We start from the raw sequence: 14298 nt of genomic DNA, 5'->3' as shown, positions 1-14298 counted from the left end.
TTTGATTGATATAAGCTCATTTTTCCCCATCCGTTACCCTTCAGAAGTCAATCAAGTCCTCAGACTCAAGTGGCACTGGAATACAGTAAAATATTTTTGAAATTTATTAACTCTGTGCAAAGCTCACCTGAAATTATTTTATGCTGAAAATCACATGTAAATACACTAGCTGCACATGTGTAGCCCAGTTGCTGCAATACAGAGAGAAGAGCTGGTGTAATTTCTGGGGGAGACTCAATTTAGCAATAAGTCGGTGTGTGACTGTTTTCTAAACCATCCAGCCCTCACAAACTCCACTGCCTCCCACTGCAAAGGTAAAATGTATAAATTGTAATATTTGTTTTGAAAATTTATATATTGGCTGACCATATGAGCATGTTCTCATTGCCTACTCAGGCCTTTGAGCAATTTGCAGCCTTTTGTTAGCAAATAAAGGCTCTCCGAGCCTCCTACTTGAGCACCGAGTTTACCAGCTGCTATCCACTCCTCGGCCTCATTAGGGGCCTGCTGTTCTGCTGAGAACCGCACCACATGCTACGCCCCGCGTTGGCGGCGGATTAGCCTGTTGCTGCTCCTTAAATTACCAGGTACAAAAGGTTGCTCTGTTTCTCCATAGAGAACTACCACTCTCATCCTCTTTGAAGAGGCTCTATATCATGATCTCTCTAACTAATTAAGGTCTGCAGACAAGCCACAGGTTGTTATAGAGGATTCATCCCCATGGCTGATATCGGTAGGGTTTTTTTTCAGGTTTTGTTTGCGAAGGATTAAAGCTGCTGTTTCTCAGAATCAAGTCCCAGGAAAAACAACAAAAACCATACATACTCATGTTTTTTAAAACATGTTTTTTAAAAAAGTGCTTCGTAACGTCAACTCTCATCAAGCAGGCTTAATGTTGTTTTACTTCGACCTTGCAACATTTTTGGGAGAATTATTTAATAAATTTAAGAAATTTGTTTAAATATGAAGAATAAATTGAATTTGTATCTGTGTCTAGAAATAACTCCGTTCTAGTTACAGTCACAGGTAGTTGCATATAACTCTGTTTGGACATGGGGTATTTAAAAAAGAAAAAGTTGACCAGGATAGGTCGATCGGGAAATACTCTTTTTTGTTTATCTGAGCTACGGTCTTGATGGATTTATGTGAACACGTGGATAATTTAGAGCGCCACATGGGAGAGAGGCTGTAATTTAGTGACCTGCTTTGAGGTCTTTGCAGGTCAGACCTCTGCTTCTGCAGCCCCTGTTTGGGGTTCCCAGTGGGTTATTGGTCCTCTCATATTGAACCAGGTTTATGGCATCCAGTGGGATTTTTCTAGTTTATTTTTGTTTGCTGTATGAAGGACTATATCCTCTCTGTTATGAAATGGCATTAGGTATTTTTTGTTTTCATTCCTAGACCTATGATGCTCATGAATGAATAAGAATTAGTTGCATCTCTAATAAGGCAGCATGTGTTCCACAAATATCACACACTGATCTGAGATCTTGTCTGGTAACTGAAGCACTTGCCATTGAGTCTGGTCTTCTGTGCAAACATCATTGTATGCTGGTGCCATTAAGAAGTTGCTGCTTGCCTGTGATCATGGAATTATTTACATACAGAAAACATCTATCTGTGCATTCTTCAGAGAGGTGTATGGAAAGAGTGAGTATGAAAACGAGTATATAAAGAAGAAATAAATATATCAGTTAAGGAAATAAGTTAAGGTCCTTTTTTATAAAAGCATACTGATTATACAGCTTATGTTTTTTCCTGTTATTCATTACGCAGAGATGTGCAAATACTGTATGGACCTAATCCTTTTTTAAATTTAGAATGGGAGAAAACCGGTGTTGGAATCCTTTGGGGAAGTCCATTCTTATGATCCAGTAGCAGTCAACAGTTCTGTTATGCATTCTGCCATCTGTTTAAAAAACAAGCAAACTCAACTATCCTTTCCTGCAGGACCTCACAGTAGAATCATAAGGTGTTCCAGCAACTCTATAGTACACATGGGTATAAACAAACACCATATAAATGGTTGAGAAACTTCAATTACAAAAAAATGTCTTCATTCTACATGTTTAGCTGTGTAGCATCAGAATTCCTGGTGGTCCTAAATATCTGTTAGTGATAATGCAGTCTGGCACCTTGTGGACCACATGTAAAGATACACATCAATCTGTAATTAAGCCTATAACACTTGCTTGAACAATGCTGTATTTCTGAGAAGGAACTACTGTTGTAATTTGAAGACGTCAAGTGAATGCCACCATGTTGATGGCTCTTTCAGGGCTGAGCATGTTTCACTGTTAAAAATTTACCCCCCTACTTGTGATTGAGGTTTCGTTATTTCACTTTCTAACCACTACCCCTTGACCTGCTCCTTACTACCAGAAGTTTCTTCCCTGAGTTGTGTACTGTACTTGCTAGCAAAGCTAAGGACTTTCTTTTTCTTTCTAAGGCTGAATAAGCCTTCAAAATCCACAGATTACTTAATACAGAAATAACACAAAACATAATTTCTTCATGATTAAAGGTGCTTTGGGGATTTTAAAGATTTTGTTTGTACTTCCTATATTTAAGGAATTGTCCTTAGCTCTTCAGCCACTCACAGACAAACTGGTTTTACTGTTAGCTTTCCTTGCAAAATATATACAGTTATAGAAAGTTATGGGAGGCTTAGTGACCTGAGGATGTAACTACTGCTCTGTGTATATGCAGCCTCACCTGTAGACTGGACTGCCTTAACCTTCCTTGCCTCCTAGATATAAACTTACCCATTTTTCATTAGCTAGAAATAATTCTGAAGGATATCATTGCTATTGCCTTGGCAACTCTTAACCAGAGATAGTTTTTAACAAAAACAAACTACAAAACATCCCCAAATCAAATAAATGAACACAAACAAACAAACAAACACCCTGACAAACCAAAACCCCGGACCACACTTTTCCTAAAGCAAAAACAAGTGCAGCTTCAGAGCTGATGAAGTGACTGGATGTTCTCCAAGTCCTTGCAGCTACCAAAGCCTGAACCCCAGCTGTACCAAAGAAGGTATAGAGGCAGATTCTGTGCTTTTGGAGTTGGGGAAACAGAGGATCCCAGGATGGGAACTTGTGAGCTCTGGAACCAAAAGCTGGTTCCTGGCTCACCTGTGGATCTGCTACTCCAGAATAGATTCAGTGCCCTGGCAGTAGATGAGGATGGATGATAAAACAACCTAGATCTTATGGGTCAGTACTAGCAGGCAGAACAACATGGATAATGTTTGTGGTGTGAGTCTGCTGCAGGCCACCTGATTAGGAAGAGGTAGGTGAGATGTCCTTCAGACAGTTGGAAAGAGCCTCACATTCACAAGCCATGTTGTTCTCATAGGGGCCTTAAATGACTCTGAGATCTGCAGAAGGGACAACACAACAGGGCACAAGCAACACAGCAGGTTTCTGAGTGCATTGATGGTAACTTCCTGACACAGATGATCAAGGATTTAATGAAGGGAGATGCTCTGCTGGACTTCACTTTTGCAGACAAGGAAGCTTGCATGGATGAACAAGGAACTTCTGCCTAAACTAAATGTAAGGAGAATGTATACAAGAAGTGAAAGAGAGGACGTGTGACTTGGGAGGAATATACTGTCTGAATATGCAGGGATGGGATTAGGAAAGCCAAGTCCATGTGGAGTTGAATCTGGCAAGGGACAAGGACTCTTCCAAGTACATTGCAGCAAAAAAGAAGATTAAGGGAAATTTGGCCTTGCTGCTGGTACCAGGGTACCTGATGACAAAGGACATCGAGAAGCCCCTTAAGTTACTGAGTGCCTGCTTTGCCTTGGACTTTACTGGTAAGATTTGCCTTCAACTGAGATATCCAGTGCCGTGTGGAAACAATGCAAATGTACACACAGATTATTGCATTATTGAGAATTATCGATCTAAAAAGAGTTTTAAAACACAGTAGTCAGTCCCATCAAAGGACTGACGTTTTAGGGAAGTAGGGACAAGGCTTATTTGCAAGCACAGTTCCTATGATAATATGTGCAAAGTGGGGCATTATATGCACAAATGCCTGTAAACAACCTTTTGTGTGTACATCTGTGTTGTTCACACATGGCACTGTATACCTGCTTCGTGTAAATGTCATGACTTGGAACTACTGGTGAAGCAGCTTTTTGAATGTGAAAAAAAGCTTTTTGGTATCTGTACTTAGTTAAAAATCACAAGGACAGAAGCAACTGGGTCACAATTGCTGTGGGCATGGCTACAGCAGAAATCTGCCAACCAAAGTTGCTCTGCAAATTCAGCTCTCTTACATGCTAATTTATTGTTACAGATCCAACGCAGCACAATGAAGTAATTATATGGTTGCAGCTGGTAAAGCAGACTGACATTTATTTGACTGTGGAACAAAAATGTGTGAAGCTGGTCTAACTATTCAGAATAATGTGGATGGCTTTGAACAAAAATCACAAGGATAAATACTGAAAAGCAAAATTTGAAGGAATGTGTAAAGTCCAGCAGATAAGCAGACATATTGTGGCCACTGGGCTTTAATGGGATTTTGTCAAAATCTATATGGGTGAAAATTGCATTCCCATGCATCAGAAGCTTTTCTGATTGAAATATATGCTCCAGGGTTGTTTACTTTTTCTTGCTAACACCTTTGCCTTCAGTCCTGCAAGCTGGGAATCACATCACTAAACATGCTGCAGCTGGAAAAATGCTGATGTTAGGTTGCAATTTTTTCAGTTTTAAAATCTCTTTTTGGAGACTCATACATGTGCAACTAGGGATGTTCAGACTTATTTCTTATAGATTTGTTTCAGAATTTTCAAGCGAGTGGTGATTCTGATGAGGTTACTTTGCAGGAGACACAGAGAAACTGAGAAGGGAGGAATCCGTGACCACACATTATAGTGGCTGGGACTTCATGCTAGTGAAGGGAAAGTTTAGGGTTGGGTTCTGTTTTCCTAAGTCTTCAGAAAAGGGTGTGTGTAAAATAAATTTGTAAACACATTTGGAAAACATCACCAAAGAAGAAAATCTTGTGATGTATATTTAGTCAAGGGATTGTCATTTTGGATTATTTTTGCCCTTCCACCCAATCCAGAGTTGCTGGGTTTACCTGATATGCTGAGTTTCCAAAGTAGTGTTTCTGTACGACATCGGCTTTGGAACGCTAAAAATAATTGTTGGTGGGAGTGGGAGCTCAGATGCCTACAGTACCCAGCTGAAAGCCAGTTTATCATGAAATAGCTAATACTGGTGTTTGAACCTGCAGTTTTCCATTTGGAAAAACAAAACAAAACAAAACAAGACTGGGAGGAATTAATATAGATATATGAGAAATACACTTATCATAGTCGATGCAGAAAATAAAGCAGTAGTGAAAACAACAGAATGAGTTTTAAGAGGAAACATCACATGTTTATATCCTGGTTTAAATTTTCAGTCCTTGTAGAGGAATTTTTTTTCAGAGGTGCTTTCATTCGTTAGTTACTTGGATACAGGTTGTAAAGTGTGAGTCACTTAAAGATCTGACTCCTGGCTCAGGTATAATGAAGAATTCAGGAGGAGTTTGCCAGTAAATCTGATTCAGGAGGAAAGTAGCGTGGATTAGTATTTATGATCACCTTTGAGTATATAAAATGTTAAGTCATTTCATGGGATAGTTGGTCTTTTTTTTGTATAATGTTGTGGCACAGCTTTTGCACTGTCAGCTTAGGAGCTCTTCTATCTCAAAAATAAATAAACCTAATTTGTAGTTTGGTATTGTGGGATGAGATCTGAAGATGACAGCAAAGATAACACAAAAAAAATAATGAAGAGCTGCTGATCATTTCAGATCTGTGGAATTAAAGAACATGGGAATAGGTGTGGTCCACTTGCCACTGGGTTTGGGTGGAAGGCATGTTCATTCTCCAGGAAAATCTGTGTTGCATGCTGTATCACTAATATACATCTCAAACAGCATTTAAGATAAAGCATCTCCCCTCATTTTGTCATCTTTGTTTGGAGAACTCAAACATGCATTAGTGTTTCCATATGGACAGATTAAGAGCCTCAGCATCCCTCCTCTTACATCCACCTGCAACCACAAAAACTATTTTGTTTCCAGTGGAGTCACTATCACTTTATACAAGTGGGAAAGGGGAGAGAATTTGGCCCATTATCACTTTCTCAGAGCTTTAGTAAAAATAACTTTCACAGGAGAGCTAGCCTCCAGCAGCAGTCGTAGAGGAGCAGAGAGGATGTCTGCCTGTCTGTCCTGGTGTCTAGCAAGAGAATACAGGAAAAAAAAATAAAATAAAGATTGATGCCAAATGGCAACTGTTCATTTATTCACATACGTGCTTATTATACTGTACTGGAAGCAATGAAAGCAAACCTGTCGTGGGAGTGCTGCAGTTGTGGCATAACTCAGTGCCAAGTGGTGGAAGTAATGGCAATGGCTGAGCCATCTACTGCTGAGCTGCAGAAAGAGCTGTGTTTGGCACACTTTTGCCCGAGGAAAGGTCCAACAAGCAGATGGAGAGATGGGCTAAGGCTCTGACATGCTGTTAGCCAGCACAATGGCAGCAGCCTCACTCAGTATGGTGTCTAGCTGCTTTAGAAGTCACCCTACAACTCAGCCAAACAAGTTACCACCACAGGAGTCAAGCTCCTATGGCTCAAGAATGTTAAAGAAGGAGGACAGTAAAGTAATGCTGGGTATTTAACAGCAGGTAATGCCCTTGCAAAAAGGCGAGGTGGAAGAAGTGAAAATGGCTACTTCAAGGGTCTCACCCTTGAGTGGAATGAGAGAAACTCCATAAAAATTAGAGTTAAAAATAGCCCACGTCCCAGGGAGCACAGGCATAGCCCTAGAGCACAGACACATCTGGTAGCACAGGCACATCTGGTGGCACAGGCACAGCTGGCAGCATGGGCACAGCTGGCTTTCTAGCCCAGCCCCACACAGCACAGCCAGCTGGCGACTGACACCCTCCAGCCAAGGGGCAGGCTCATGCTCTGAGCATTGTGAGCTGCACCCACTGCCCTCCCACCAAGCTAACCATTTGTGTAACCATCAGAGCTGACGAGTCCCCCACAGGTCGGTGTCTCATGGTTGGCATCTTTCAAGGATGCCAAGAAAGTAAAAAACGTCTTTATGGACACAGGCAGTATGGTTTTTGCTATAGTGAGTTCTTCTCCAGAGGGAACAAAAACCTTAGTTATAAACTTCATGCGAGTACCTGCACAATTTTACTACTTTGATTAAACATATAATTCTAGATTCTGGCTGCTACTAGCATTACACCTGAATTCATACCCTTAGGACATTTTCTTCCTGGATAAAGAATATCCACAGACATGCTGTTATGTATATTAATTTTTGTGTGTAATTGTAGATCTCTAAGCAGTTTATCTGGTCTTCATCTTTAGATGATAACTATATATTAGTGTGAAATAAATTAGATTTTGGTTACTAACACATTAAATTAGTGTTGTGGGTTTTCAAATAGTTACATGAAAAATATACAAGGCCACCTACAAGAAAAAACTGTGCTACAGTGTTGTGACCTAGTTCCCTCTGGACCATGCAAAACACTCATAATATGTTCTGATTTCTGATATTTCCAGTTAATGTTCTTTAAGGCAATTATGTGCAGTTACAAAGAGGGCACATAAAGAGAAACTGCTTGAAATGATATAAGTTACAAGTCTGATCCTAGAACTGCTGAATATCCTTAAACCCTTGTCTCCCAGGAGACTGATAGAGCCTAATGAAAATAAATTATATACTGCACTGATTAAGCTGCAGTTATTAACTGCAATTCCATTCAACAAAAAATATTCTAGCTTCTACTCAGCAGTTATGCTTGTTTCAGCAGGTGATAAGTGTATGGGATTCTAAGACATAATCTTCTTTCTAAGGTATTGCATATCCAGTATGCTAATTTCTAAATACAGATTAAAGTTTGTATTTGCTTGCATACTCATTTTGTCTTAATAGAAGTTCTGCAAAGGATCTAAAGAGTCACCCTTCCTATTTATCCTTTTAGTTTGACATGTGTGGCAAATAAATGAAGAAAGGCCCTAAATTCAGCTGGCAAGTTTTCTAACGTACCCATCCATACAGAGCTATGCATGGGAACATTCTGTGCTATAGACACTTGATATAATACTGTAAGTCTTCCATTTTCATTTTCCACTTAAATGTGCTATTAAATTCGTTCATGAGTATGAGACAAGCCTTTCAGTAAGTACAAAAAGGAAAGTATAATTGAAACAGTGAGTTACATTGCTTGGTGGGTTCATCTCCTCATTTTTCCCATAAAGTCAAGCACCAACTTCTTTGAGCAATTTGCAAATGAGCAGAAAACTGCCACTGCCAGCAAACTTCCCTACACAAACACCAAGCTGCATGCAGGTCTGTGTAGAGCTACATGTCACAGTATAATGTGTTGCAAATCTCTTCTTACACAGCAAGAATGTAAATCTGCAGTATCCAGTCACTGAATTTCCAAGAACCAAGAGCTGTGTTATCAGCAACACTGCTTACAAGTTTTATTCATGTGACTGTAGAGATGGTAATGTTTTATATGAGTAACAGACTCAATTAGTTTCCAGTAACATAGTATAATCACTGAAATCACACTAGGAATTAGCTAAATCTTATTTTAAAACAGATGAACCAAAAATATAATGTGAATGTAAATTCCCTGCAAGACTTTTTGCCTCCCTATCCAAAACTTTTCTCACATGATCTACTCAATGCTCCTTTGCAATTCATAACCTCTTCGCTTATTCTACAACAGTCACTAAAAATCATTCTTCATTTTGGTTGCATTGTGCCTTTCAGCTCCAGCTTCCACTTAAATCAATGAACTCACTTTTTTAGGAAGCATTTTCTCACATTTTGTCAAAATCAATCTGCTAGCATAATACACCAGTTAAAAGGTAAAAAGTGATATTTTACAGTAGTTTTTGGTTTCATCATATTTAGAGATAGTATTTTGGACCTACATCTTGACAACTGGTCTTATGAAGAGGGCAGTTTGCTTGGAGTTGTGTTCTTAAACTTCCAGCTCCCTGGTGCAGCCCTGGAACACATTCATTTTTTCCTATCAATAACTATTTTCCTTATTACAAGAAGAGCAATACAAAGACAGAGGTATGACAAGACGCTAACATAGCATTCATTGTTTCTGGTAAAAATGAATGGGCCTTTCTAATTTACCTGTGGTCATCAGAAAGGTTAGAAAACATCCTTCTATTTCATTAGAAAGCAAGTTGGTGGAAATGCTAATTTGGGACTTCTGAGTTATCTGTTGAGCTGTGTTTTGAAATACGCAGCTGGACAACATTCAGGGCAGCGTTAGTCAGTCCTCCTTCATCTCATCTTCATCATCGGCTGCTCTCATCAGGGCTGCCTCTCCCACTGTTCATTTCTCTGGTGAACACCAGTGCCTCACCATCCCCTGAGTGGAGGTTTGGAGACTGGCCACCATGGACCATCTCTGCAGGAGTGCAATGACCTCCCATGGTCATCCCAAGTGACTGACAATTTCAGCAAGTTGACACTACTACAGCTATTTGCTGTTTTCTGTTTGGAACAAAGCTTTTACCTCAGTTTTACCTCATCTGCTTACAGTTCTTCTGCAAAACACAGCTGGTTTTCTCTAACACTTAGTTACTAACCTCTGCCAATATTTCACCAACTGTCAGTATTTGTGAGTCCATTATATCATTTTTGCTGGTTTTAGAGGAACTAAGACTAAATGCAAGTCTGTTGCACTAGAAATTAATGTCAATATTCTTTCTTGTAAAGCAAATATCTTTTTGCAGATCACATACAGGTTATGGCAATTGAAACTGATGTAATATAAAGATGATCAGGTACAGGTATCTGAGACACAACTTGGTACAGTCGCTGTATATACAACAGAACTAAATAAATAATATAAAAGCTATTCATTGAGTGCTAACAGATGCAGAGTATGAATATGTGAATATGGACTTCTACCTCTTGGATTTATTTTCCATTTGTGTATTAGATAAATGAGTCTAACACAGACATATTATTATGTTATTCTCACAGTAGCTCACCTGAGAGATGTATGTGTTTCTTGGCTATTTTTTTTCCAATATTAGTTCACTTGTTGTATTTTTATTTTCCTAAAATATCTATAACAGTAGGGGGAGGGGGAGAAGGGAAAAAATATTTAAAGTTTGCAATGAAGTTACAGTTACCAAAATACTCAGATATGTACACAACTACAGTAAGTAGGAAATTATAATTTATATACAGTGTGGCAACAAGAATTCATAGTGCTGAATAAACTTGATGAATATCTAACTTCTGCCTTCACCAAAATTTTTATATACAAATACAGCTTCATTGTAGAGTCACATATGTTTTAATTTGCACATGTCACAAGTTCATTAAAAAGCTCAAAACCTCAGTGTCATAAACAAGTATTTTAATGCTTCCTATAACATTATGTTGACATTCTTGTCAATACAGAATAGCTGAACATGAGTCCCTGCAAATCTGGCCAATATTATAGAAATCATTGATGTAGGAATTTCTTAGACACAGTGAAAGGCAAAATGCTTCTTTTCTCTTTCATTAACTTGTTTTGTCTCTTCAGCACTCCAGGACTTATTTTAGTGGTTTTAATACAACCATATTATTTTTCAATATTTGTACCTCTTCAGCAAAACTGATTTATTGAGCCATTTTCTGTCTTCCTTTGGGATATGATTCTGAGCCCATAACATCATTTGGAATTCAGGGTGTGTGACGCCTCACAAATCACCTTGCAGAGCATACATTTTTATGGGTGGCATCTTCGTATGCTACAGTGAGCACTGTAATAAAATGTCCTGAACACAAACAACATTTTTTAATATCTCTTATCAGCACAAGAGCCTTTACTAGAACCTTTGTCTTAAAAAATACTCAGTTTCTCGAAAGCCTATTTTGGTTTTATTTTAATGTTGCTACATATCAAAGTATAAGGATGAAGCTTTGTTCCCGCTGTCAAGACAACCACTGCCTCTTCAGCAGAAGAGAAAAAAAAAATCAAAGACTTGTAGAATGCCAGTTGAGTTTGAACCTGAAGGCCACAGTCTCTGAGCACACCTGGTACTCCCCGCAAGAGCAGGATACTCAAGAAAATTGAGGCTTCAAATGAGTTTCCATATAACAACCTATAATTTCTTTTCGGAGAGTGGGGAAAATGTTAAAGGAAAATTCAGCATGATAATCCCTTTGCTGAAGCACGAGGAGGAGTTCAAGATGATCTTCAGAATGCTGCAAGACAAAAGCCTCATTACATGTAATTACTGCTTACCAGTACCCCAGATTGATAACCAGCTTCCTCTGCCAATTTTACTCTATCATTATGTGAAGAGGTGATTAAATTATTTGTCAAATCAACCTTCCTGTGCAATATGGAGTTATTGACCTCAGGTAGAACAGAGGAAGGTTAGGTAATGAAGGGGCTAACTAGCATGGGAAGCTTAAAATGGCAATATTTGTCCAAAACATAGCTACAACAGGCAGGAAATATTCAAGGTAGCTAGAGAGCTGGTATGTATTTGAAAATGCACAAATATATGTTGTGACATTATAGGGCATGCCAGCCTTCAGACACTGCCTTACATGTGTTGCCTCCTTCTCCTCTGCAGGTAGAGGAACCCTCTTCTATTTGACGGTTCCTGGTCTTCCCTGTGGCTCCATGGTGGCCCAGTGTGGCAATGGCTGTCAGGGTCTGCTCAGACCCAGCGAGGCTGCCCAGGTGATTCACAGCTCAGAGTGGAAACTTCTTTGCCCTTCTCCGGGTGTCCAGAACAAGAGAGTAGCCATGCCATAGGCCATCCTAAAAATGCAGTACAGATGGTTGCAACACAGCAGCTGGCCATGCACACTGCTTCTGTTTGGTTTACTGATGCAGACACAGACAGTCTTTTCCACTATCATTTCAGAAGACACTTCTCCTGTAATCAGGATGTTGTTATTCACTCGTTGCCCATTTGCAGTCTTTCTTTTGAGAGGCAGGAGGTCTACACCAATTATGGGGTTTTTTTCCTGCTGGAAATCTTTGCGGTCTCAAATCCTGCAACAGGAAAAATGTGACTGAGAGCAAAAAAGATGTCTCAAGTGGCACTAGTTGAATCTTCTGTGCTGAAACGTTCTTGCTCAAATTACTATGACTAAGGTTTATTCAGAGTTCAGACACTGAGAAAGTGAAAATAAGGCTACATGTGAAGGTCAGTTTTGATAAGCAGCCCCACTCTTGGTGAAGTCAGCGGGGGAAACTATTTCAGGGACAGTTTCCACACAATACCAACCTACTGTGTTGTAAGAAATGAACAGCCTGAATGTGAGCCAGCAGCTTCAGTGGGATTAAGACAGGTAAAAACAAAGGTCAGACTGATGTAGTAGGGTTCTGACGGTGTCTAGAACTAAGCTGCACAACTCCCTGGCACAGCTATATTCCACATTAGCAAATAAGAGGTGTGGAAGAAGAATTCTCATCTGGAGACTGGAGTAGGGCATTGGTCTCCCCAGGTGCAAGTGAACACACAACCCTGACCGTGGCTGGAGCTGTCTTCTCCAGGCTCAGCAGATTAAACTGACACTTCCTCTTTCCCCAGCATGGTGTGCTCCCAAACATCACCTATGGCCTCTCCAAAACTCGACTGCTTCATCCCTCACCTTAGCCAGCAGGCAACTACCATCTCATTGGGCCAGGCTGCATAAATGGAATCATAAGTTTTCTGACTCATTCGCATGACCTCTTGGCCAGCTGAAACAAAACTGCTATCCAAAGCAGGTGCTGGCAATAATTGGCTCTTTCTAAAACCCGTGGGTTGAGTGTGAAAATGGTACTACATATGCTAATTTCTCACTCTAATATGTGCATGAACTATTCTCTTCTAAATCCTTTATTTTGCCACATGAGTGCTTTGTTTTGAAAATCCCACGCTGTGTGGTTTCACACAGGCTCTACTGTGCTCTCCTCTGTGCTGTGATCCAGGGCTGGTGCCTCACACTGCCCCTTATGTGCATGGCCATGACCAGTCTGTAGTTGTATATGTGCACATTATAAGAGTAGAACTTGGAAAGCACAGTTCACTAGCAGTTTTAAAATACGGACTTGAAATTGAATGTCCTGGTTTCCTTATTTGTTTTTATCTCAACTTTTCATCTCTACTACCTAAAATACTAATTATTGTTCTAAAACATAGTTTGGTTATTAGATGGACTATACGGGTTTCTTTTTTGTCTGTTTCCTCTTTCTATTGTATGGTTATTTTTAAAGATATTGGAAAAGTGTAATGTTTTATAGAGCATTTGTAATCTTACCCATAAGCTCCCTAACACTAATCTTTTACAAATGGCAAATAACTATCTACTTCCATGTCCATAAGACTGTCATGCAGAGGCTGTCAAGTTCAATTGCTTTCCTCTTGATAACATCTTGAGCCTCCTCCACAGGTAAAATCTCCCATCACCTGTCTATTTGCCCGACTGGATTATATTAAACTCAGACAAATTTTTCTCAAGTAGTGTCTGTTTTTTGTGTTTCAAGCATTACATGCACACCAATAGTTGTCAATCTTTACAGCTTTTTCATTCTTTCCAATTCTGTAAGTTGTAATATTAATTTATCCTGTAAATTGTGTTTTTATGACACCCATGATGTCCAGAATCCAGTAGAATTCTTTTTTTTTCCCAGACTTGTGTTTTGAAGGAATTGTATAGGTCTTCCTTGAAAATTAGGACTGAAATGTCAAAGATGCAATTGCTATTTCATGACAGTGTTCTCTCAGTAACTGGTTGTTTCACAGCTCTCTGTATTCATTCGTTCCTGTTTGTTGTGATTAATTTCTGTTAAAGTATTTGACATATTGAATGGAAATGTTACATGAGTGATACGCTACTGGATTTTTGTGATACCCTTGTGAGATACATTTACGGTAGTAGTTACGGAAATTTTGTACCCACATATTTCTTGTTTTGGATTGTGTGGTTCTGCCACAGATGGATTCATTCAGTACTTGTTGAATTGCAATAAGTTTGTTCTTGATTACGAGTGTGGTAAAATTAGGAGATGTGCCAAAGATGGCAGAGGAGGTGTTGGGAAAATATATTTCTGGACATTAGTTTTCGCATAGTACAGGCTGTAATTGTGTAAAAGTCTTTCTATAGGAATCCCTTATATAATGGTGCATGACTAGAAGGAATTCATGACTCAAGGGAAAGGTACTTTCCGTCTTGTAAAGAGGTGGCAGTTAAGAGACCAAACTTAATCATTCA

This window comes from Nesoenas mayeri, assembly GCF_963082525.1.
Source record: "Nesoenas mayeri genome assembly, chromosome: 3".
Classification (NCBI taxonomy): domain Eukaryota; kingdom Metazoa; phylum Chordata; class Aves; order Columbiformes; family Columbidae; genus Nesoenas; species Nesoenas mayeri.
The sequence above is the reverse complement of the archived record's forward strand: the minus strand, read 5'-3'. Positions refer to the sequence as shown.